General features: G+C 36.2%; 2 protein-coding genes and 1 long non-coding RNA gene across 8 annotated transcripts in view; 2 read left to right on the top strand and 1 right to left on the bottom strand.

The window, feature by feature from the left end:
* LOC129421556 (uncharacterized) overlaps positions 1–12617 on the bottom strand; it is a 106977-nt gene extending 94360 nt beyond the window's left edge. The window contains exons 1-2 of the long non-coding RNA XR_012368602.1: positions 12195–12617; positions 10544–10619 (exon numbers count right to left, since the gene is read on the bottom strand). This is a non-coding gene — a long non-coding RNA (uncharacterized lncRNA). The remainder of the gene's footprint in view (positions 1–10543; positions 10620–12194) is intronic.
* LOC141363091 (uncharacterized) overlaps positions 1–24992 on the top strand; it is a 218808-nt gene that overhangs the window by 167201 nt on the left and 26615 nt on the right. The gene's annotated exons all lie outside the window — the stretch shown is intronic.
* The window catches only part of LOC129454190 (sialoadhesin), a 238850-nt gene that overhangs the window by 200925 nt on the left and 12933 nt on the right, over positions 1–24992 (top strand). Inside the window, exon 1 of one of the 6 annotated variants that reach the window (XM_073865591.1) lies at positions 17043–17154. The exons of the other annotated variants lie outside the window; for them this stretch is intronic. The gene's annotated coding sequence lies outside the window, so the exon portion shown is untranslated. Of the gene's footprint in view, positions 1–17042; positions 17155–24992 lie in introns of those variants that run through there. 6 annotated transcript variants of the gene reach the window in all.

The raw sequence follows: 24992 nt of genomic DNA, 5'->3' as shown, positions 1-24992 counted from the left end.
CTGAGGCACCATCTCTTGTTTCGGCACAGTGCCTCCTAGTGGTCACAAGATACAAAAAATTGCTATTTTTTCCTAAAACTAATGCAAACTTAGATCTTAAATCATGACAGTCATCACGTATGAATTATTTTTGCCATGTTTGGCTTGACCCCGGTATCGCTGCTTGCAGCTATATTTATTATTGTTATTCTTGTTCCTCGTTCTTCCACCCAAAAGTCAATGGCAGCCCATAGAACCGTACATAGGAAAGTTATGAAATTTGGCACACATGTAGAGGACAGTCACAGAAGTTACTATAGCAACATTGGTGTGTCTGACTCAAACCCTCTAGCGCCACCAACAGTCCAAAAATCCACTTATGTTCATGCTCACAACTTCTGACCCGTGAGTCCTAGAAAATAAATTCTTGTTTCCTCTGAATCCTTGGCTCATGATGATTCAATTGCACATGTTGATGTCATTTTGTCATGCACATCTTTCCGCCATTTTGAATTTTCCGTAAAACCTACTTTTTCGAACTCCTCCTAGACCGTCCGTCGGATTTGCATGTCCTTTGGTATGTAGCATCTAGAGACACCCCTGACAAAAAGTTATCAAAAGCTTTTTGATAGACCAATGCGTTCTCGTATAAATTGACAACATATATGGCGGCGAGCACGCCAAAACGGACGTGAGGCCGTATCTTCGCAAAACTTTATTGTATCGACACGAAACTTGGTATATGTCATTACAGTCATGACCTGAGGGTGCCTGCAACGTTTCGTCACAGCGCCACCTAGTGGTCACGAAATTCAAAAAATGCCTATTTTTGCTTATAACTACTTCAAACTTGAGTCTAAAATCATGAAGGTGGTCTTGTTAGATTCCTTGAGGCATGCCGAGTCAAACGATACCAAACGGTTTTCGGTCTGCCATTTTGGGTGTCGGCCATTTTGAATTTTCTCATTAAGTTCAGTATTTCACAAACAGAATGGCGTATCGCTACGAAATTTGGCATGGTTTATCAGTGACATGTTCTGAGCGCACCTATAAATCTTTAGGACAGCGCCACCTAGTGGTCAGGATATGTAAATAAATTGTTTAAAATCTTTATATCATTTGATTAAATTGCCACTATGACATAAGACTTCACTCTATTGATTCCTTGGCTCATGCTGAGTCCGACTGTACCAAATATGTCTGAGTCAAACCTACTTCCTGTCGGCCATTTTGAATTATATTGAACACCTACTTTTTCGAACTCCTCCTAGAGCGCTCGTGTGATTGGCTTGATTTTTGGTATGCATCATCTAGAGACACTCTAGACAAAAAGTTATCAAAAGCTTTTCAGTAGACCTATCCGTTGTCGTATAACGCATCAAAGAATGCGAGGGCGAGCACGCCAAAATGTGTTTGAGCCTGTATCTTCGCAAAACTTTTGCGTATTAATATGAGACTTGGTATATGTCATAACAGTGATGACCTGAGGGTGCATGCAACATTTCGTCACACTGCCCCCTACTGGTCACGAGATATAAAAAATGTCTATTTTTGCTTATTACTACTGCAAACTTGAATGTAAAATTATGAGAGTGGTCTTGTTAGATTTCTTGAGGCATACCGAGTCAAACGATACCAAATGGTTTTTGGTCGGCCATTTTGTGTGTCGGCCATTTTGAATTTTTTCTTTAAGTTCAAGTATTTCAGAAACGCAATTGGGTATTGTTATGAAACTTGGTATGGTTCATCAGCAACATATTCTGGGAGGACTTGTAAACTTTTTGGCGCTCCCTAGTGGTCAAGAGATTTGAAGCTATATCTCTGCATGTCTTTATCGTATTTACACCAAATTTGGTGGGTGTCATCACAATCAAGGCCTGAGTTACAATTTATTGTTTGGTCAGTGCCCCCTAGTGGTCAAGTCATTTAAGGCTTTATCTCCGTATCGGTTTATCGTATTTACACTAAATTTGGTATGTGTCATCACAGTCATGACCTGAGGCACCATCTATTGTTTCGGCACAGCGCCACCTAGTGGTCTCAAGATACGAAAAAATTGCTATTTTTTCATAAAACTAATGCAAATTTAGATCTTAAATCATGACAGTCATCACGTATGAATCATTTTTTGCCATGTTTGGCTTGACCCCGGTATCGCTGCTTGCAGCTATATTTAGGGGTCAAGCCCCGAAGGGGCGTAGAACCCTATTGTTATTGTTAGTTTTCTTATTATTATTATTATGTTTCCTCTTCCGCCATTGAAGTCAATGGCAGCCCATAGAACCGTACGTAGGAAAGTTATGAAATTTGGCACACATGTAGAGGACAGTCTCAGAAGTTACTATAGCAACATTGGTGTGTCTGACTCAAACCCTCTAGCGCCACCAACAGTCCAAAAATCCACTTATGTTCATGCTCATAACTTCTGACCCGTGAGTCCTAGAAACTAGATTCTTGTTTCCTCTGAATCCTTTGCTCATGATGATTCAAATGCACACATTGATGCCATTTGTGTCATGCAAATCTTTCCGCCATTTTGAATTTTCCGTAAAACCTACTTTTTCGAACTCCTCCTAGAGCGTTCGTCCGATTTGCATGTCCTTTGATATATAGCATCTAGAGACACCCCAGACAAAAAGTTATCAAAAGCTTTTTGATAGACCAATGCGTTCTCGTATAAATTGACAACATATATGGCGGCGAGCACGCCAAAACAGACGTGAGGCTGTATCTTCGCAAAACTTTATTGTATCGACATGAAACTTGGTATATGTCATTACAGTCATGACCTGAGGGTGCCTGCAACGTTTCGTCACAGCGCCACCTAGTGGTCACGAGATTCGAAAAATGCTTATTTTCACTTATAACTACTTCAAACTTGAGTCTAAAATCATGAAGGTGGTCTTGTTAGATTCCTTGAGGCATGCCGAGTCAAACGATACCAAACGGTTTTCGGTCTGCCATTTTGGGTGTCGGCCATTTTGAATTTTCTCATTAAGTTCAGTATTTCACAAACAGAATGGCGTATCGCTACGAAATTTGGCATGGTTCATCAGTGACATGTTCTGAGCGCACCTATAAATCTTTAGGACGGCGCCACCTAGTGGTCAGGATATGTAAATAAATTGTTTAAAATCTTTATATCATTTGATTAAATTGCCACTATGACATAAGACTTCACTCTATTGATTCCTTGGCTCATGCTGAGTCCGACTGTACCAAATATGTCTGAGTCAAACCTACTTCCTGTCGGCCATTTTGAATTATATTGAACACCTACTTTTTCGAACTCCTCCTAGAGCGCTCGTGTGATTGGCTTGATTTTTGGAATGCATCATCTAGGGACACTCTAGACAAAAAGTTATCAAAAGCTTTTCGGTAGACCTATCCGTTGTCATATAACGCATCAAAGAATGCGAGGGCGAGCACTCCAAAATGTGTTTGAGCTTGTATCTTCGCAAAACTTTTGCGTATTAATATGAGACTTGGTATATGTCATAACAGTGATGTCCTGAGGGTGCATGCACCATTTCGTCACACTGCCCCCTACTGGTCACGAGATATAAAAAATGTCTATTTTTGCTTATAACTACTGCAAACTTGAATGTAAAATTATGAGAGTGGTCTTGTTAGATTTCATGAGGCATGCCGAGTCAAACGATACCAAATGGTTTTTGGTCGGCCATTTTGTGTGTCGGCCATTTTTAATTTTTTCTTTAAGTTCAAGTTTTTCAGAAACGCAATTGTGTATTGTTATGAAACTTGGTATAGTTCATCAACATGTTCTGGGAGGACTTGTAAACTTTTCTGCGCCCCCTAGTGGTCAAAAGATTTGAAGCTATATCTCTGCATCTCTTTATCGTATTTGCACCAAATTTGGTGGGTGTCATCACAATCAAGACCTGAGTCACAATTTATTGTTTGGTCAGTGCCCCCTAGTGGTCAAGTCATTTAAGGCTATATTTCTGCATCTCTTTATTGTATTTACACCAAATTTGGTGGGTGTCATCACAATCATGACCTGAGTCACAATAATTTTTTTGGTCAGTGCCCCCTAGTGGTCAAGTCATTTAAGGCTATATCTCCGTATCGCTTTATTGTATTTACACTATATTTGGTATGTGTCATCACAGTCATGACCTGAGGCACCATCTATTCTTTCGGCACAGTGCCACCTAGTGGTCTCAAGATACGAAAAAAATGTTTTTTTTCATAAAACTAATGCAAACTTAGATCTTAAATCATGACAGTCATCATGTACGAGTCATTTTTTGCCATGTTTGGCTTGACCCCGGTATCGCTGCTTGCAGCTATATTTATATATTATTAGGGGTCAAGCCCCGAAGGGGCGTAGAACCCTATTGTATTTGTTAGTTTTCTTAATTTTATTATTATTATTAGTTATTCTTCTTCCGCCATTGCGGTCTATGGCAGCCCATAGAACCGTACGTAGGAAAGTTATGAAATTTGGCACACTGATAAAGGACAGTCCAATGTGTCCCCACAGCAAATTTGGAGTCTCTATGTCTAACCCGCTAGCGCCACCAACAGTCCAAAGTTGCACTTATGTTTTTGCCTATAACTTCTTATCCGTAAGCCCTAGAAACAAAATTCTTGGTTCGTCTGATTCCTTGGCTCAAGACGATTCCATTGGACCCTATGTCGTTATTTTCCGTCATGAAAATTTGTCCGCCATTTTGAATTATTCGTAAAACCTACTTTTTCGAACTCGTCCTAGAGCTTTTGTCCGATTGCCACCAAAATTGGTATGTATCATCTTGAGACACTCATGGCAAAAAGTTATCAAAAGAATTTCGATACAGCAATCCGTTGTCGTATACCGCCTTAACGAATTTTACGTAGAGCGCAAAAAAACAGATTTTAGGCTGTATCTTCGTCAAACTTAGGCCTATTGACATGACACTTGGTACTTGTGATGCCAGTCAGGAACTGAGGGTGCATGCACAGTTTCGTCGCAGCGCCACCTAGTGGTCAGATTAATGTATTACACGCCTATAACTTTGGCTGCGGTCAATGTATTTTCACAGGACTTGTTTGTTTGGAGTTCTGAATAGTTGCCAAGTCCAACGATACCAAACATGCCAGAATTCGCCTTACGGTTAACCCTGTGCAGCAAAATAGCGCTTAAAAAACACGCGTGAATATCTCCGCGAGCGTTTTTCCGATCGACTCGAAAACACCATAGGAAGAAACTAACCTTACCTTCTGAACAAAAAGTTCTATTGGCGTTATATTAAAATTTCCATCAGAAATTGCCGAAAATTGCAAAAAACGAAAAATTACCTTTTAATTTGGTGTTTTTTACACACAAATGGTTATAACTCTGCAACAAAATAAGATTTTTACACCAGATTTGATACGCTGATGCATGAGCACATTCTAAGACCACACAAAAAAAATTGTATGCTTGCACCACTAGATGGCCTTATAATTGAACAAAATCTTTCATATCAAGCAAGCCCTATGGTCATACAACTGTTTCTTCACTAAACTAAAGTGTATAGTCATAAAAGTAGCTAGATGTAACACAATCTTGACCTGATGTTGCATGCACAATTTTGTCATTGCGCCACCTAATGGTTCTGAGATGGAAATATGGCACTTTTGCCTAAAACTACTGCAACAACACATCTAAAACCATGAGTCATCATGGATTATTCTTTTCATGGCTTTGACTATGATCACTGGTGGTTGCCAATTCACTCCCTAGCAACCATTGAGAATACCTTATTAACCGTTTTTGCAAAAGCTATATCTCTGCATCAGAACATCGTAGAGACACGGGGATGGTCTCTTTTTTTACTAATTAAACTTGTTATAACATAATGTGACCCATGTTTTGCCACTGCAAACACCAATCACATGTCCTTCAGTGCTCTAATGTTCCATGATTGTCAATAACAAAAGGACGATTGCAGTAGACAAGAACTTAGATTATTTTTGTTGATAACTTTTTTGTTTTTTCATCTAAAATATTTAGGTTTACCTAGGTTCTTCAATCTGCTTATCCAATCTCAATTTTAAATCCTTTTGTGCCCTTTTCGGCTTGACCCCGGCATTGCTGCTTGCAGCTATATTTCTTCTTCTTGTTCTTCCGCCATTAAAGTCAATGGCAGCCCATAGAACCGTACGTAGGAAAGTTATGAAATTTGGCACACATGTAGAGGACAGTCACAGAAGTTACTATAGCAACATTGGTGTGTCTGACTCAAACCCTCTAGCGCCACCAACAGTCCAAAAATCCACTTATGTTCATGCCCACAACTTGTGACCCGTGAGTCCTAGAAAATAAATTCTTGTTTCCTCTGAATCCTTGGCTCATGATGATTCAGATGCACATGTTGATGTCATTTGTGTCATGCACATCTTTCCGCCATTTTGAATTTTCCGTAAAACCTACTTTTTCGAACTCCTCCTAGACCGTCTGTCCGATTTGCATGTCCTTTGGTATGTAGCATCTAGAGACACCCCAGACAAAAAGTTATCAAAAGCTTTTTGATAGACCAATGCGTTTTCGTATAAATTCACAACATATATGGCGGCGAGCACGCCAAAACGGACGTGTGGCCGTATCTTCGCAAAACTTTATTGTATCGACACGAAACTTGGTATATGTCATTACAGTCATGACCTGAGGGTGCCTGCAACGTTTCGTCACAGCGCCACCTAGTGGTCACGAGATTCGAAAAATGCTTATTTTCGCTTATAACTACTTCAAACTTGAGTCTAAAATCATGAAGGTGGTCTTGTAAGATTCCTTGAGGCATGCCGAGTCAAACGATACCAAACGGTTTTCGGTCGGCCATTTTGGGTGTCGGCCATTTTGAATTTTCTCATTAAGTTCAGTATTTCACAAACAGAATGGCGTATCGCTACGAAATTTGGCATGGTTCATCAGTGACATGTTCTGAGGGCACCTATAAATCTTTAAGACAGCGCCACCTAGTGGTCAGGATATGTAAATAAATTGTTTAAAATCTTTATATCATTTGATTAAATTGCCACACTGACATAAGACTTCACTCTATTGATTCCTTGGCTCATGCTGAGTCTGACTGTACCAAATATGTCTGAGTCAAACCTACTTCCTGTCGGCCATTTTGAATTATATTGAACACCTACTTTTTCGAACTCCTCCTAGAGCGCTCGTGTGATTGGCTTGATTTTTGGTATGCATCGTCTAGAGAAACTCTAGACAAAAAGTTATCAAAAGCTTTTCGGTAGACCTATCCGTTGTCGTATAACGCATCAAAGAATGCGAGGGCGAGCACGCCAAAATGTGTTTGAGCCTGTATCTTCGCAAAACTTTTGCGTATTAATATGAGACTTGGTATATGTCATACCAGTGATGACCTGAGGGTGCATGCACCATTTCGTCACACTGCCCCCTACTGGTCACGAGATATAAAAAATGTCTACTTTTGCTTATAACTATTGCAAACTTGAATGTAAAATTATGAGACTGGTCTTGTTAGATTTCTTGAGGCATGCCGAGTCAAACGATACCAAATGGTTTTTGGTCGGCCATTTTGTGTGTCGGCCATTTTGAATTTTTTCTTTAAGTTCAAGTATTTCAGAAACGCAATTACGTATTGTTATGAAACTTGGTATGGTTCATCAGCAACATGTTCTGGGAGGACTTGTAAACTTTTCGGTGCCCCCTAGTGGTCAAGAGATTTGAAGCTATATCTCTGCATCTCTTTATCGTATTTACACAAAATTTGGTGGGTGTCATCACAATCAAGACCTGAATCACAATTTATTTTTTGGTCAGTGCCCCCTAGTGGTCAAGTCATTTAAGGCTATATCTCTGCATCTCTTTATTGTATTTACACCAAATTTGGTGGGTGTCATCACAATCAAGACCTGAGTCACAATTTATTGTTTGGTTAGTGCCCCCTAGTGGTCAAGTCATTTAAGGCTATATCTCTGTATTGCTTTATCGTATTTACACTCAATTTGGTATGTGTCATCACAGTCATGACCTGAGGCACCATCTATTGTTTCGGCACCGCGCCACCTAGTGGTCTCAAGATACAAAAAATTTCTATTTTTTTCCTAAAACTAATGCAAACTTAGATCTTTAATCATGACAGTCATCACGTATGAATCATTTTTTGCCATGTTTGGCTTGACCCCGGTATCGCTGCTTGCAGCTATATTTAAATATGTAATTGTGGATTAATTCAATCATCACTTCTTTTATGAACTAATAGTGTTAATTAATTTGTTAATTACCACAATGATCAAAAGCCTTATAATACAGGTAAACTAATATGCATTAATACATTATTAATTACAGCATTAGTAGTGTGTTAATTAGTACAATTACTAAATAATGAGATAATAATGATGTGCAAGTAAAGTCACAACATAATGATATATTTGCAAACCATTAGCTAATGATTAATTAATAATTAATGACCATCACTAGAGTTTATAAAAGTTATTTATTTAACACTGTTTCCTAAAACATTGCCAAAAACACATTTCCATAACACACTACATTTAAACACAACATTAAAACATAAAAAATAATATAAAATGAAATAATAGAAAAAGAAGACTGATCAAAATTAGACAACACGTTCAGATACCTCACAGGTATCTGTGTTAATCTGGCACCCGTGCTAATACATAGCACAAATGTACATTTTTAAGTCCAACCGTTTCAGTTTGTCAGTTGTAAAAATTGGATGGTAACAAACTCTGATAGAGAAAAAAAACATGCACAGACAAATCCAAATTAAACCCTGCGGCTCGTGACGACACATCGATGTCCTAAGACACTAAACAGTATTTATATAATTTTTTACCTCTAATACAACACTAACCCCAGAGCAACACGTGCATTCACATCACCGTTTTGTTTATTTTTCACATCACCGTCTTATTCATCTAATGTTTAATGGCGGGTTGAACAACTTTATAGGTGCATACTGCCACCTACTGTATCGGGAGCCCCGTATAGTTTATAAGCACCCTCATGCAGTGCACCCGATACGGTAGGGGACGGTATGCACCTATGAAGTTGTTTCGCAACCCACCATTAAACATTAGATGAATAAGACGATGAAGTGAATGCATGTATTGCTCTGGATAGTGTAAAAAATGGATAGAGGTAAAAAATTATATAAATACTGTTTAGTGTCTTAGGACATTGATGTGTCGTCACGAGCGGCAGGATTTAATTTGGATTTGTCTGTGCACGTTTTATTTGTCTATCAGAGTTTGTTACCATTCACTTCTACGACTGACAGACTGAAACTTAAAAATGTACATTTGTGTTATGTATTAGCACGGGTGCCAGATGAATACGGATAACTGTGAGGTATCTGAACGTGTTTTCTAATTTTGATCAGTCTTCTTTTTGTATTATTTCATTGTATATTATTTTTTATGTTTTAATGTTGTGTTTAAATGTAGTGTGTTATGGAAATGTGTTTTTGGCAATGTTTTTGGAAACAGTGTTTAATAAATAGTTTTTATAAACTCTAGTGATGGTCATTAATTATTAATAAATCATTAGCTAATGGTTTGCAAATATATCATTATGTTGTGACTTTACTTGTTGAGGCACATCATTATTAAGTAATAGTATTAAATACAACACTACTAATGCTGTAATTAATAATGTATTAATGCATATTAGTTTATCTGTATTATCTGGAAGTTGAAATATAATGCTTTGGCTCATTGTGGTAATTAACAAATTAATTAACACTCTTAGTTCATAAAAGAAGTGATGATGGAATTAATCCACAATTACATATTTAATTAATAACAATTCATATATGAACTAATATATTAATCAGACAGACTCTTCATTAGTTGCTAATGAGGCAATAATTAATGAATAGCTAATGAATAGCTTAGATAATCATTAGTAATACATTCATTCAGTATTATCTGTGCATTAGTTAAGCATGAATTCATAATTATTAGTGCACCCTTATTGTAAAGTGTTACCTCTTTATTAATAAGTTATTATTTCAAGTCTTCTGATGCTATACACTTGAACCGTACATTATTAGTTATAGTTAATTTTAAATTAACAATAAATGCATAGCAGTGTTTTCACTCTCCTAAAAATGGGCTGATGTCTTCCTTGTTCTAGGAAGTCCCTCCTTCTGAAATCTGTATTGAGTTCTGATTGTGTAGTTTGTTTAGTGTGTTGTGATTCGACAACAGCTTAGCTTAGCCAGAGCCGTTGGAGCTTAGCTGGTGACTGATGTATTCCTGTGGGCGGAGGTTAGTAAATAAAACATTACACACTATCTAAAGTTTGACAAATGGGATCAGGAAAACCCGACCTTTAAGCTGTTCTTCACTGTGTCTTCTTATTGTGTTCCTTATAACCTGATCTTGTATACAAACTGTCTTCTGTATGTTTTTTGGATTACATTTTCTGTCACTCTCTTTGAGTAACCATTTTTCAGGACTCTCTGTCCCTCCATTTTATGCGAGTTTAATTGGTCACGTCCCCTAATAAAATTTTCCTTTTGTCCTTTTAACTTATGGGTAATTTTATTTGGTTCAATACCTTGTCCTCCTGCATTCTCTGTATAGTAGACTCTGGGATATTCCTCTCCCTTAGAAAACAAAGAAGGTCTTCCATTCTGAAACAAAATAAACAACAACAATATAACAAAACAAACATATGTGGAAATATACTGAAAAATAAAATGCAATATATTAAATAATACATTCTCTTTGTGTAAGGGCTTCTGGTACCCCAGTTTTCCCCAAATAAATGGTTACTTGAAAGTCAATGCCTGTATATCACCTTCATTTAAACAGTTTGCATAATCTTTGTGGCTGAAGTTGCACAACAAAGTTGTAAACACTTCCTAATTAATTATCTATTCCACTAAAATGTAATGCTATACCATGCAGTACCATATAAAAAAATAATCTTTGTTACGGCCTTTATTTTACCCTGGAATGACTGTATGGGGGTTTGGGTGGTGAATGTTTGTCATACCAAAGTTGTTTAGCTTGGTTTAGTTGACTTTATATGCAAACCAGTGAAGTTTTTAATCATTAATTTTTTTAACCTTTCTTTGTGCACATGGGCATAATCATGTTGAAATAGATAAGGGTCCTGCCCATACTATTGAAATTATAAAATCCATAAAATTAGAAACACAAAACTCTCATATACTGTAGCATTAAGATTTGCCTAACCCACCCTAACCCTAACCCTAATCTGAGGAGAAAGTTCCCTAAAAGAATTTAAAGAATCTCCTTCTGAGTTTTTGTTTCATCTGCGCACTTGTCCCGTCGAACTGATGTATAAACACAAAATTACTCTTGATATTGCTATAATAGTGATGAGGAATAACCGCAATTAGATAAGGTGTTATGGAGCGTCACACATATTGTTGGGACGGAAGAACACAGATGCAGCGGTTATAACTCCAATGATCTCTCTGTAAAAGCAGATTGAGGAGAGGAGACATTTTATTATAGTCTTGAACTCAGTTATTACATCCTACTAGTGCAGGAGCAGTTTGTGTCTACATTCATGAGGCGCATTCCAGCGTCACAATCAGTTTCTGCGTGCTTCTCTATGTGCGTACTAATTTCTACTGTAGCGGGCGGGGTCTAGTCCGCGCAGAGCGCGTATTCGCGCCGCATCAAACCATATCGATATGAACAGATATTGTCTAATTCGGGGAGTCGTCGTCAGGGTAACCATATCGATATAACCCCAAACCCAATATACCGCCCAGCCCTAAAAAATGGATGGATGATGAATTGATAGCTTGAAATATTTTGATAAAAATGTCGCAGTGCTCTCACTTATGCCTGAATTATTACATGATACATCTTACATGACGTTCAAACGTCAAAGTATAACAAAACATGCTTTATTTTTATGATTTTTAAAATTGTTGATTGAGTTTTATACTATTGGGGCAGTTTAAAATCCAACTGTGTTAGATAAATGTTCCAGACCCCTAAATTCTCGAATATGTAATAATAATTGGTAAAACAGCTATGCACTTAAGAGTTAATTAGCATGAATTCACACAAAATGTTCCAAAACCACATGTGAGCACGTGTTTTTCCACACGAAAATGTTGGCCTATATCAGCTGTATATCATGCTGGTAACGTGCTCTCGTTACGTGTATGTAGTCACATTTCAATTTAAAATGCTAAATATTGTACAGTAGCCTACTGCCATACCTTGACGTGAGATGTTCACAGGTCTGTTGATGGTGAAAGTGTGCTGAAAGAGCGCGGTAACAGATTCATCACGTTGCGTGGTTCAGGTTCTGCGGTCAGGTGCTGCCATCTAGTGGCAAAAAAGTCAGAATTCTATGATATAAAGTCAGAATTGCGACTTTATATCTCAGAATTGTGACTTTATATCTCAGAATTGTGACTTTATAACTCAGAATTGTGACTTTATAACTCAGAATTGTGACTTTATAACTCAGAATTGTGACTTTATAACTCAGAATTGTGACTTTGTATCTCAGAATTGTGACTTTGTATCTCAGAATTGTGACTTTGTATCTCAGAATTGTGACTTTATAACTCAGAATTGTGACTTTATAACTCAGAATTCTGACTTTATAACTCAGAATTCTGACTTTATATCTCAGAATTGTGACTTTATAACTCAGAATTGTGACTTTATAACTCAGAATTCTGACTTTGTATCTCAGAATTATGACTTTGTATCTCAGAATTGTGACTTTATATCTCAGAATTGTGACTTTATATCTCAGAATTGTGACTTTATAACTCAGAATTGTGACTTTATAACTCAGAATTGTGACTTTATAACTCAGAATTCTGACTTTTTAACTCAGAATTCTGACTTTACATCTCAGTATTCTGACTTTACATCTCAGAATTCTGACTTTACATCTCAGAATTCTGACTTTATAACTCAGAATTCTGACTTTATAACTCAGAATTCTGACTTTGTATCTTAGAATTGTGACTTACATCTCAGAATTCTGACTTTGTATCTCAGAATTCTGACTTTGTATCTCAGAATTGTGACTTTGTATCTCAGAATTGTGACTTTGTATCTCAGAATTGTGACTTTGTATCTCAGAATTCTGACTTTGTATCTCAGAATTCTGACTTTGTATCTCAGAATTCTGACTTTGTATCTCAGAAATCTGACTTTGTATCTCAGAATTCTGACTTTACATCTCAGAATTGTGACTTACATCTCAGAATTCTGACTTTATATCTCAGAATTCTGACTTTACATCTCAGAATTCTGACTTTTTTTCTCAGAATTTTGAGATATAAAGTCAGAATTTTATTTAGATTTTTTACAACATGGCGGAAACGGGCTTCCATACATTACAGATGCTATTGGAAAAAGCTATACATGCATAAATTATGTGAGATTTGTTTGCCCCAAGCCTTTTTTTCAGCCCAACAGATAACATCAGAGTGATATAACACAAGTAAAAACGAAACAGAAATAGATATGCAGTGATCAGTATATTAAATCATTAATTTATTAAATCTCTTGAAGTAAAATTAACTCAACTGAATGCTAGTTATTCCTTATTAAACAAAGAATGAAGAGAGTCTTTGAACTTCAGTCAATTCGTTTTTCGTTTATAAACCAAAAACAGAAGTCACGTGGTCTATTCCTTTTGTGAAAGCGAAAGTAAAATCGGTAACACTTTCAAAATAAAAGTCACTATAGTTAGGTGATTGTAGACTAAAACTGAACTAATATAACGCAAGCCCGTAGGCAGGGGGGGTTCGGGTGGTTCGAACGAACCCCCCCTCACTGCCAAAAGGTCCAGAATTTAAGTAGTTTTTTCGCTTGATTATTGTCATCATTGTTTTAATCAATGCTTGTGACAATTGACAAATATTTTGGGTTCCTGTTTCAAATTAATATGATACATTATTGAAGCTGCACGCATGATTTCTGTCATTTTCTGATGCTCGTTTTATTTGACTCAACGCTCAGCGCTCGTTTGACTTCTGGCTGCGCTGCGCAGACCGATCGGCATGTGACGTCTTAGCACCGCGAGACCGATTCAATAGTAAATGGCTCAGTATGCTTTTAAATAGATCTCGCGGTAGTGTGGTGTCACAAGCCAACAGGTCTGAGCTGCACCCCGTTAAGTAAGATAAAGTCAAAATTATTCCGAGATGACCAATAAAATCAGACCAGGCAGACAGAGGTGCAACACAGGCTCAGATGCACAGTTAGTGGAAGTGCAATAAAGATGTAAGTAATCAAACGCTGACTATTTTACTGCCGTTTAATGATGTGAAATATGAAACGCAAGAAACAAGAAACATTACTGCAGCTGAGCACACATGGGTGTTCAAATTTAATGCGTTGCTTTAACTCCCTCCAGTAATTCACTTCCCATTATTCAGCGTGTTTATTAACAAAATTCAACGCCACTTTTTAATTCGATAAGATATATTTTTTACTGTATGATTAGATTCACTGTGTTGTACTGAACTGCTGCGAAGTTTGAACTTGAAAACGCGACGCATCACGTGCGCGGTACAACGCTTCATCCACCGGTAATGCGCGTGCACGGAGTTTAAATGAGCCCATATTCATCTTTTGGCTTAAACATTTTATTGCATTCTGTCTTAAAGCCCAATAAACAGTACAGTACCTGTTGAAGTCATTAAAGTTAATTAAACAAAAAAAGACGAGAAAGTCACTCACTGGTCCTGACTGTAACCTAGTGTTGAGCTCTGCTGTTAAAAGTAAGTTTAAGGTTTATCGTGGAATTTTGATTTTCTGAACAACTTTTACTAAAGTTACTGCAGTTAACAAGAAGCCTTTTGCTTCATTACCAGACATTAAATCAGATGTGAGAAGTTTAAAATTAAGGCTTGCATTATGTTTACATCTTACACAGTTAGTATAATGCATGCAGGGCAAGAAGAATATTTATCTAATGTGGGGTAATGTAAAGTAATCGTAGATTCATGCTTTTTTTAATAATTACAGTTTTCTTTCATGGGATATGGACCCCCTAAAGTAGCCAACCTATTTATACAATTCTAGTTCCCTGCATTACTGATGTTGTATTTAAGCATATTAAGTGTATAATAAGTGTGTGCATATTTTGAATTAATTTAATAAACTAATTATTGATGGCCTTTAGTTTATTCACTAAAATGATCCTATATTTAGTAAGCCTATGTTTACTTTACTGACAGCCCATTGTGCCCAGGATGGTAAAATAATTATTACAATGCATTCCTACAAACGGTGCTATATAGCACCAAAAGTGGTTATTTGCTCGTAATCATAGAAGAACCATTTTTAGTGCCATATAGCACCGGTGAAGCACCTGTGTAGAACCATATAGTGCTATGTAGAACCAAATGTGGTGCTATAGTGGTGCTATATGGCCCCTATATGGTTCTACACAGGTGCTACACAGGTGCTTCACTGGTGCTATATGGCACTAAAAATGGTTCTTCTATGGTTACGATCCAAAGCAACAGTTTTGGTGCTATATAGCACCGTTTGTTTTTTTAAAGTGTATAATGACCAACACAAATCTTCTGCATACTGACATGGTTTGAAATCTATAGTTATGTGATTCTTTGGTTTTCTGATGTTTTTTTTTTGACATTCATATATGTAGAGCAGAGAAATAATTTTTTTCCTGGGGCATGCCCTAGAAAAATACATATATGGACCTCGGTATTTATAAAATCCTGCGTATGGCCCTGCTCATAGTTAAATACAAAAGGAGGAGAAAAACTGCAAAAAAGGTCCACTTTTTGAAAAAAAGAACCCCCCCTTTCAATAGGCTGGCTACGGACCTGTAACGGGGTTTTTTAGTACAACTAAAGTAGCACTGGGTGTGAAAAAACACTTTAGTAAACTGAAATAAAAATTAAAACTAATAAAATAACAACTCTGGCTGAGAATTAAACATTTGTAAGAGCATTGGTGACCTGTAACTTCAGATTAAGACAAGTGCACTCATTTTATATGTAGTTTAGGATAGCAGGTAGAGTATTTATTTATAAGGTTCTATTATTTAATTCACATTTTAGTTTTGTAACATATTTATAGCCCTTCTTGCTATGTGGAAGCTCAACCAGCAGAGGTCACTCTATCCCCTTCTGTTTGAAGGGTGTGCAGAACTTCACCTGCCTTCCAGCTCCTCTTTCTATGACACTATAGCTGCTAAAACTTTCAGCATCCACCATCTACTGTTACCACTTCTGTGTCAAAACAAAACTCTTCCAAAACAAATCTGTAAATTTGTATACTTTTTATTTTCCTTTGCATTTTTCTCCAGTGTAATATACTTATTATGGAAGTAAAGTAGATGAAATATTTTTATGCAGCTTGTAGTTCTCATTAGTTATGTAAACCTGTGTGTGAAACCTAGTCTTACTCAGTCAAAAATGATCTCTAGCTCTGGGACTTTCAGATCTTTAAAGTTAAAGTTAGAAAGTTAAATCATTTAGTTTTTCTTCCTGGTACTCGCAAATCAAATCTATTACTTCAAGTGCATGAGCATTTGAATGACAGATGACACGTATGGAGAAGCTGAGATCCATTACATAAAATTACCAGGTACACAGTGATGATGCAGTTGCTGTGAAATTTACTATTTTATTCTATTACATTGACTACGCCAAAAGATAAGATATTAGATACACAAATTACTAGATTCACTGTTTAGAGTTACGAGAAGTGTAGCGTTTAGGACATCTGCTGTTACCCGCTGTGTAAATGCAACAAGAACATCATATTTACACATTCAATGACATTTAAACAATTGCAAAAGTTTTTATTACAGGAAATATGTAATATGGCATTGAAGTAAGTGATTGCGTGAGAGAATTAGCATAAAGTTATAGTAAATGTAGCCTATAGTTATAATGTGAACGTGCCTAAGACTTTTCCCAGTAAGAACTGAGAAACTAAATAGAAAAATGTAGCCTATCAATTCCAGGCTTCAGATTTTAAAAAGAACACAAAGAATGGCCTCTCAGCTACCGTATTTGCAACTCTTGCGTCATCACAACAGGGCGTTCAACACATCACTGTTTCTGTTTAATAAAGGTTGTGCAACGTTTTGTCGGGGCAGATTTTCCCCTGACCCTGCAGGCACCATCTCGTGATCATCCACCATCGAGACTTTTGTTAAAAGTTACTAAGGTAAAATTAAAACAGCTTTTATAATGTTTAGTTTTACAATTAAGCTAAGTTGACAATTAAAATTTTCCTAAAGAGTTAGCTCACTGACCATTTACTGATAACTAGATATAGATACACTTTTCTGGGGAGGTTGCAAGCTAGTTCTAGATTTTTTTTTTCACAATGCTGTTTACATGCACAAAATTTGTCAATCCGACTAAATTTAATATGATTGAAATCGTTATAAGTGTGTGTTTTGATTATGCCTGCACTTCATGGTATACAACCATTCCTAAAATTTTCAAACAGAAATTGCAGACATCACAAAACAAATAAGTGAGGCTTATTTTAAAACTACACCCGCACACACACCTCAACCCAGCTCATTTTAGTAGCCTTAAGTGGCTTAAACTAACTAGAGTAACATATATAAAAATGTGTATGGTACATAGAATAGTTAAAAATCAAATACCTACATATCTTTATAACTATTTTTCTAAGGTTAATGCTGTACACAGCTATTCAACAAGGGGTAGTACCACTGATTTTGTTTTATGCAGATTTAAAAGTTGTAAGGGCAAGGGATCTTTTATGTATTCAGCAGCAGTCATATGGAATGCGTTACCAGCAGCCTTAAAGTTAACAGACAATACTAATCATTTTAAGTCAACCCTAAAGCACTGGCTGAGTAGTAGACAGTAGTAGTGTTATTGTATGTACTGTATTTTCCATTTTTGTTTTATGTGGTACGTTTCTGGGGATGTTTTGTCCACGTTTTATGGTTTTATTTTTTGTTTTAATCATCCGCATATTCAAAATATATAATAACATTTAACTTAGGATATGCTTAACCCATATCCCTACATTTTTAAACATTTACACGCATCTTGTAGGGCACACATTTTGGAGGACCACAATGGAAATAAGCCTAATGGCTTTATTGTGTCTATCCTTTTGACTGATAAGTCATTTTATGTATTTATTTATTTATTCATTCTTTGTACAATATATATTATGTCAATAAAGATCACTCACTCACCATAACACAGTCTCACCCCATGTCGTCAATATTTGACGACACTTGACCATGCGTCAATAGTTGACGCGGAGGGTATACCTTTCGCGTCATTTTTTGACGAACTGGGGACTTCAATACTGTTACGTCCGTTGCATTCTCTTTCCTATTTTCTTACCATTTTCGCGTCGGTTTAGGGTTAGATTACGCAAAATTAAACAGTGTACGCGAAATTAAACAGTTGTCACCTAGCGTTGGGGTTAGAAACAGTTGTCACCTGGCGTTGGGGTTAGAGTTAGGTTTGGGTAAGGATGTCATTATGTAAATCTAACCCTAAACCGACGCGAAAATGGTAAGAAAATAGGAAAGAGAATGCAACGGACGTAATAGTATTGAAGTCCCCAGTTCGTCAAAAAATGACGCGAAAGGTATACCCTCCGCGTCAACTATTGACGCATGGTCAAGTGTCGTCAAATATTGACGACATGGGTGAGACTGATACAGTTTGCATGCACCCTAAACATTGCAATCTGATTTAAATGTTCGTTTACATGTACATTATATAGAATCTGAACCGAACGTCTGCGCAAGCAAAGCCAGGGTTACCAGACGTACGTTTCAAAACCATCCGACTGGACGTTCAAAACTAGCCCAAAAGCATCACACACTGCATGAAAAGAGCTGTATACGGACAAAAACGGGATGGGAAATCCCTGCTAAACTTTAGGTTTGCCAGATTTTTGAGGCAGAGTGCTTGGAAAGGTAATACACCAAAGTAAACTTGTGAAACATCCAGAAACTTTACGTTTGTGGATGTATATAGGAACTGGTGGAAGTTTCCAGGAATCCTGTCAGGAGAGGTGGGTGTGAGGTGTGAAGGGCTTTTTATATGTTAATGACCCACAGGTAGAGGTGTCTTCTTTGTTTTCAGAGCTGAGTGGGGTGGGGTGGGGGGTTAACCATGTCTCTTTAAGACAGCACATACAGTATTGTGGTACATAAAAACTGTTTTCTAAATACGTTTATTATTCATATAATTTAATTAGTCTATTTAAGAAACTTAGCATCATTCACAATAACTAAAATTCAATGGACACAATTACAATTTTAATGTGTGAAAATTATGTCTCTGACTCAAGAGAAATGCAACAAATGTTATTTCAGAATATTTATTTCCAACACTTTGAAAACATGTCTCCAACTGCCCTAGGTCAGAATATTGTGCACGTTTCTCTCAATGCTGCATACATCGTTTAAAAGAAGCCGTTTAAATGACATCATGTAACACATTTTTGCTAGCTAGGATGTTGATACATTAGTCAGTGAAATGTAAAGCTGCTTGATTTTGCTGATGTCTCATGATTTGAAGTTCACTGTTTCTATTGTTATTATAATTCTACCCTAACATTTCATTAAATCTTTTAAAATAGAAACAAAAATATCAATAGACAGGTCCATAATCTAAAAGACAGTCTTTCACATGTGAATGCAAAACATGTTCGGTGATACTGACTGACAAACTTGGATAAACATATCTGCAGAAACCTGTCAGCTACTGTACTTCTAATCCAGAGGTGCCCAAAGTTGGCCCACAATAGATCTTTAATTTGGCCCATCATGCCATGTGAGATAAGGAAAAACAATAAAAGTCATTGACGCAGATGTTCATATTTTTAATTAAACATTTTCTAAAATGTATCATTTTTTGTTGTATTTTTACATTACAAAAATGTAAATTAATATTAAATGCAAGGGATTAAAGTGAATTTTTTTATGTTTCATGCATACTTGAAGGTGTATAAAATGCATCACAAAACTTAATGAACTCGGGTACTACAGGCTAAAAATGAAGAGGTTTTGACAGTGGCACACAGAGAAAAGGATATTTAAAATTGATTGGCAAAATGATTTCTTTTTTTTTTACAAAAAGCCTTGGAAAATAAAACTGCATTAGTTATGCATAAACAGAGTAATGTTTGCTTATTTATTTTTTAAATATTAGAAAATTATAAATTAGGGGTTATCAGAGCAACTTTAATTTTAATATAACACAACAACATTTACTTTTGGCCCACGGCCCTCAGTCAGGTTTGGCCCTTGTAAGGAAAATGTTCGGGCCCCAATCAATGTGTAGTCTATCTGAGGAGGTAACTTTTAGCATATGATAATGCATGCTTGTACAAAGTCAGTCCACATATTATAATGTTTGTCTTCAATCAATCAATTTAAATAAAAGAGATGGGGACTTTATAATATAATAAGGGTCCATATATCACATTGATAAAAGACATACATGTATTTTTACTTTAACATGAACTAATGCTGAGTTAAGGCATATACTATCATAAACTAATGAAGAGTCATCATTCACATGACATGTTTTTCATTGTTAGTTAATGCATTCATTTACAATAAATTAATTTGAGTTCATGTTGTAATTAAGTAAGTTCAGTATGTTACATGTCTTAACTCAGCATTAGTTTATATTTACTTATATTTAAGTAAGAATTCATTTAGGTATACGTTCAATGTTTCCAATGATGAGCAGTTAATCCACTAAACCCAAAGATAATTCCTGAGGCATGTTTAAAGAGTTCGTATTTCATCAAGTAAGTGCTGATTCACAAAGATTTTATATTTAAGAAAATCTGAGCATCATTCAAAATAACTGTTAACATGTTTGTCAACTAAACATGTTTTGTCAACGTTATAAACTTTATAGATATATTTTTTATTTTTTATTAATGACCAAGTATAAAGAACAATGCATAGTGTGAAAACGCGGATTATATAAAAGTATATAATAAAGTGCGAGCAGACAGCAGAGGATCAATCAAACTTGGGCTGGAATGATTGTAGTGCATCCAATCTTGGAAATCGTAGTTTACATCTACAGCAGCATATGCTACAGCAGTGACAACGCCAAAGAAAAGGACTACATTTCCCAGAATGCACCTGCACCCACTCATCTGCCCCACCCTTCAGGTGCGACTGCTTGACCTATGGGCTTGACGGGAAAATTCAAAATCGCGAACCGTTACAGCCTGCCTGGACTACTCTTTGTTTGCTTGCACATCAACAGTTAAGGTAAGTTTGATTTAATTAGTTTGTCTGCATCGCGCTGATCGGATGCCTATTTGTTCATATTATGTTATTTACTATGATTCGTTTTTGTCTTTATACTAGAACTGTTTGAATTTAAAGCACAAACAGTAAAACATTAAGGGTATACATGGTACACAGCGGTAAACATGAGGTTAAAAATTCGCGAAGTAACATTCAAACCGGGCTGTTAAAAGAAGCAATTCGATGTTTACATTTTTAAAAACAAAACTTTAAAGATGCCAAGATGAGACGTTCTTTGCTTAAAACAAACAAAACAACAGTAACTTGTGTGTTGGAAATGTTAGCAGCTAGCAAGTGTGTCTCTGCTATTTTAAATGATACATAGACGATCTTTTGTTGTTTAAAAGCTCATTGCTTTAGTGCTGGTAGATGCTGCTTATTTTTCAAGACGGTTTTAATAGCTTTATATTGATTTGTAACAAAGCCAGCTTCACTTTGAGAGAACCTAGATGCTAATTGTAAAGAAGCTTGGAGTCATAATATATTTTAATGTAATATGTTTGCTGTTCTTCAACTTTTTAAATATGAAGTCTATCCATGTTTGTGTTTACAGATGTCATGTACACTGTGGTCAACTTTGTGGACGCTGAAGAGGTTTCTGGGTAAAGATGATGTAAATGTATTCATTTAATTTTAAAAAAACAGGTTAAATAGTAAACAGATGTGTTATGATGTATGTGATTTTGATTTTTAATTCTGTGTTTGACAGAGAAATATAATGAAGTAACAGTGGAAGCTAAAACATCAGACTGATCTAGACACTGAAGAAATTGATGTCACTGCAATCTGGCCAAAATGATGTAAGTTTAATAATGAAATTATTAAATCAAATTGGTTAAATAGTAAATAGAGGTGTTATGATGTATGTGACTCTATTTTTATTCTGTGTTTGATAGACAACTATATTGAAGTAGCCTACTGTAATGAAGCTGCAGAACGTCACAGAGACTCTGAGGACATCAACACAGAAAATCTAGTAAGAAGTTATGAAGACATTATGAAGTTCTTTGATCATATATTGTTGTATCTTTGTACAGTTTAATGTAAACTTTCTAAAATGTACAACTTTATGTCATTTGATTTGTTGTGTGTGTGTGTATCTGTATATGTATATGTGTATTAGTATTATGCCAAATACTTATATGTACTTTTATATTTCCAAAGGGCTCCAAAGAGATGTCTGTCCAGATGAGGGTGCATCAACGTTACCTTTGCTGACAAGTATATGCTTTACAATGTAAAACCTAACAGTTAACTTAACTCAAACCATTTAAGGAAATCTGTTGCCTTAAACCATTAAGTTTTAAAAAGATACATTTGAGTACTGTGAACTTAAGTCTTGTGCAATCTTGAACTTATATTTAGGTAGTGTGACTGTGTGAACTTAAATATAAGTGCTTAACTGCATGTGACTCAGTTTGAGGCTGTTTACACTTGGCATTAACATGTGTTTTCGTCGATCGGATCACAAGTGGACGACGTTAATGCCAGGTGTAAACGGTGTTCAAAACGTTTTGAGCTCGTCCACTTTCGACCACTTTCAACCACATCCAGAGGTGGTCGAAACCACTTTCGATCGGATCGCTTTGGAGTTGCGGAACGCACATGTGGTTGAATGCGTTCGAACAGCCACAAGCGACCGCCTTCTCTCCGCCCATTTATCTAATCTGAGGTATTAAACACAAGTTTTACGTCTTTTTTGACTTCTGGCGTGAACATTCGGTGAACAGCGCTATTTTTAGCCTTTCATTGATAAAACTAAGCGGCTGATCTCCGTAGTTTCGTTTTGAAAGCGTGTGAAAGTTGAGCGATCCTATTTCATCAATTGCGCTGAAGATTCAAAGAAAGCTCTTACATACTCATGTACAAAACACTGTGCAGCATGTTTACTTGCTAAACAAGCAGTGCACTCCGACATAATATTATTTTGCGTCCATATAAACTCATAATTACTCCCACTCGGGTTTGATTGACAGCAGAGAGACTCGCCCACCGTCTCACAGACCACCCCCTCATAGTATTCAGCACAGAAGCGGTCGAAAGTGGACAAAAGAGACGGATTTAAATACCAGGTGTAAACGTAATGTGTCTCTCTCGTCCACTTGTGATCCGATCGATGAAAACACATCTTAATACCAAGTGTAAACAGCCCCTTTGTTTAAGTTCACAGTACTCAAATCTATGTGTTTTAAAACTTGAATGGTTTAATGCAACTGGTTTTCTTAAATGTGAGAAATTACAGTGTTACAGTGAGAAATGTTTGAATAATTCCAAGACAGAGCTCTGTGATTGATTCTACACTGCAAAAAATCACTTTCTAACACTTTTTATCTTGTTTTCAGTAGAAAAACGAAATATTCTTAAATCAAGATGTATTTTCTTGATGAGCAAAATTACCTTAGAAAATATGTCTAGTTTTTAGACAAAAATATACAATTTAAGATAATTTGTGGCTAAACAAAAAAAAAATCTAACAATGGGGTGAGAAAATTGTGTTTTAATTAAGTTTTTAAGAAAAAAGAAAACTTAAGATTTTTTTCTCACACTATTGGCAGATATTTTTGATTGTTTTAAGCTCAAATTCACTTAATGTGTGTGTGTATTTTATTTATTTATTTAGTCTAAAACTAGACTTATTTTCTTGGGTCATTTTGTTCCTCAAGAAAAAGCATTTTAATTTAAATAGTATTTTTGTCTTGTTTTCAGTAGAAATATTATGTAAGAAAGTCATTTTTTGCAGTGTAGGACTGATTTCTTAAGAGCAAGATCAATATAGTTGTTGTTCATTTTATTTAGATATTTACTACATTACAGTGGCAGCTGGTGACTTCTTTTTTTGTGAGCACTCGATGCGAAGTTTGTCATAACATGTGCCCGTCATTTGTGTGGTTCCCAATTTCAAAATATGTGTTCTGCGTGTCGAGTGCGTGTATGTGCATCGTGTGTTTTGACTAAACACGTGATGCACGTGGTTTACATGAAGCAACAAACACATATTTTAAAAACACAAGCAACACACATGACACTCCGAACACTTATTTTGAATTTGCAACCCTCGGATGAGCAGTCACAAGCCGCCACTGCTACATTACATTGTACTGCTTTGAATGTAGTTTTCATTGTTGCTTTTATTTTGTTTTATTTTACTCTAATATTGCTTTCTCTGTATGTATATTTATGAGTTTAAATGGTATTGTTTATGTATGCAGCTTTTAATATTTGTGTATTATATTATTTTGTGATTGTGACAATTGTGGATTGTTCAGTTTTTTATTAAATAAACATTTCAAACTCAATTCAAGTTTTTATTTTTTTAAGGGTTTTGGGGATGTATAGTAGTATATAGTGGGGGGGGGGGGGGGGTTGTAGTCTATCTGCATAGCAGGCAAATAACCAATCAAGTCACTAAGCTATGGGGGCTTGGGTTGGGCTTAAAACAAAGTGTTACCAATCAAATCATCTCAACTGGAAAGTTTCAAAGTTGTGTCCCAATAGTTGTCAGAGTTTTGGGAGGGGGTTTTAAAAGCAACCAATCAGTGTTGAGATTAAACACCAATGGGGACACTAGAATTGTGCAAAGGTGTGACATTCCAGTACCTCTGTAGGTGTGAAAGTGGCCCCTGCCAAAATCTTCAATGGGATTACTTGCCATGGCAACAAATGGCTGCTTATTCCACGGGGATATCCCCTCAGCAAGATACATCCGAATTGGTATCAT

The sequence above is a fragment of the Misgurnus anguillicaudatus genome, unplaced genomic scaffold (genome assembly GCF_027580225.2).
Source record: "Misgurnus anguillicaudatus unplaced genomic scaffold, ASM2758022v2 HiC_scaffold_32, whole genome shotgun sequence".
Classification (NCBI taxonomy): domain Eukaryota; kingdom Metazoa; phylum Chordata; class Actinopteri; order Cypriniformes; family Cobitidae; genus Misgurnus; species Misgurnus anguillicaudatus.
Note: the sequence above shows the minus strand (reverse complement) of the source record. Positions and strands in the feature narration are given on the sequence as shown.